The sequence below is a fragment of the Dendrobates tinctorius genome, unplaced genomic scaffold (genome assembly GCF_039654945.1).
Source record: "Dendrobates tinctorius isolate UK_male_01 unplaced genomic scaffold, ASM3965494v1 ptg000117l, whole genome shotgun sequence".
Classification (NCBI taxonomy): Eukaryota; Metazoa; Chordata; class Amphibia; order Anura; family Dendrobatidae; genus Dendrobates; species Dendrobates tinctorius.
In genome coordinates, this window is record NW_027361785.1 from 12,614,343 (window position 1) to 12,616,539 (window position 2,197).

A 2,197-nucleotide genomic window follows, 5' to 3' on the forward strand; every position below is an offset into this window, starting at 1 on the left:
TCACGATCCAGGTTGGATTGTGACAACCTTTTTTTTCCCTTTAAGCTGTTAGCTTAGAGTTAGTTTCCCCCCCGGTGGCCATTAGCATCATTACACTGTGGTTTCTTTAGTTCTAGTTTTGCCCCCGGTGGCCGCTAGCATTACACGTAATTACCAAGCAGGTGGTGAACCTGGCTCCTTCCTATAATGGAGTAGCAGGTGGTCTCATTCACTGTTAGTGATATTGGTCATTTCCAACCATCCTTGGTGGAGGAAGGAGCTAGAGAATAGTTCCTTGCAGCTCAGTCAGAGTCCTGGTGTGGAAGGAGCAACAGTGAGGCGTTCCTTGCAGCTTTGACAAAGCTTTGGTGAAGTAGCAGCTATTCAGGAGGAAAGCTGCACTCAGGTGCTGGACTCTGTTGCTGGGAGCAATAGCAACAGAGCAAAGCTAAGTGGTTTTTCCCGGTCTGTAACTTTCATTATGTGTGTTTTAGTGCAGTGGTGGGATTAGTTTCTGCACCATCCAATTCATTAGAAAGGGATAGGTGCAGGGCGAGCTAGGGTTTTTAAGTAGCCTGCTCGTCGCCAGGTGGGGAACCTGCCTAGGGACAGTCAGGAGTGTAGAGACACCGACTCAGGGGAGTGCAGGGGGTCTCCACGTCCCCGTTCCCTATTGCAGGGCCCTCCATTGTATCGGTTTCCCTGGTGTTTCCCTTATCTCTGTAAATTCGCACTGCTTGAGGCGGTGTATCCAGATACACGTTTAACTATTGAAATTCGCTTGCTGGAGGCGGAGTATCCGGCTGCACGTTTCATTGTTTAAATTCGCCCTGCTGGAAGCGGTGTATCCAGGGTCACGAGTGTCATAGAAATTCGCCCTGCTGGAGGCAGAGTATCCAGTCATCCGTGACATCACATTATCACCAACCTAACATTTCTTGCTGGTAAGCCATGGGCCAAGTTCAGACCTGTGAGCAGTTGCTGCTGGACCTCACTGAGGTGAGTGAGGAGCTGCATGGTGTGTTGAAGCAGTTCCATCAGCAATTATCGGGGTCTGGGGCCTCCCCTCTGGCTCAACCAGAAAATCAATTTGCGGCTTTGGCGAAGCTGCCCCCTGGAGTCCCTGCTGCGAGGAGTGTAGAGACACTGACTCAGGGGAGTGCAGGAGGTCTCCACGTCACCGTTCCCTATTGCAGGGCCCTCCATTGTATCGGTTTCCCTGGTGTTTGCCTTATCTCTGTAAATTCCCCCTGCCGGAGGCGGTGTATCCAGATACACGTGTAACTATTGAAATTCGCCTGCTGGAGGCGGTGTATCCGGCGGCACGTTTTACTCTGTAAATTCGCCCTGCTGGAGGCGGTGTATTCAGGTACACATGTAATTATTGAAATTCGCCCTGCTGGAGGCGGTGTATCCAGGCTACACGTGACAGGAGCATTGCGGCTTTAAGTCTCCTCATCTCGACATGCTTAGCATGTCATTCTCCGCAAGGAGAAATGATACTTCTTGGATATCAGTCAGACGCCTCTCTCACAGCCAAGCCAGATCTCACACTTTGCACTGATGAGGGGCAGTACCCGAAACAGTGTCTGCAAATTGAGATTCTGGCTTGGCTTTTATCCTAAGTCATGTAACAAGGCTCGTTAAAGGGTCGACATTGACTTTTAGGATTGCTACTTCCAATAGGTGGCACTAGAGTTCTAGTCCTCTTCCTCTCTGAAGAGACAATTTGCATAATTGTAATTTCATTACACAAAAAAAAAAAAAAAATCTGCACCTTATCTTGATTTTTTTTATGTTTGGAAATTGATTGCAAGGAGAATAATGAAATAAACAGCACAGAGTAAGAGGTCTGTGACATAGTATAAAGGTTATAAAAATAGCATGTATGTTGACGTAGTATGAAGGTGTGTGCATCTCGTGGGCTGTGGAGCAAAACTTAAAGGGAGATCTTTTACAGGTTTATTATTGTTATTTAAACTGAGTATTTTCACCAGTTTCTTCTGTTTCACATATTCTGGAAGAGTTTCTTTTTTTCCTGTGTCCCTCTTTTCCAAAATGATGCCCGTATACAAAAGAAAAAACTGTTCCAGAATCAGTGAAACAGAAGAAATTGGACAACAATCTGTGCAGACCTTTGAGTTGATTCCAAGGGACTACTACATGTAAAAAAGAATATTTTATTACCTTTTCTAGAAAGAAAGGAGAAAACAAATGA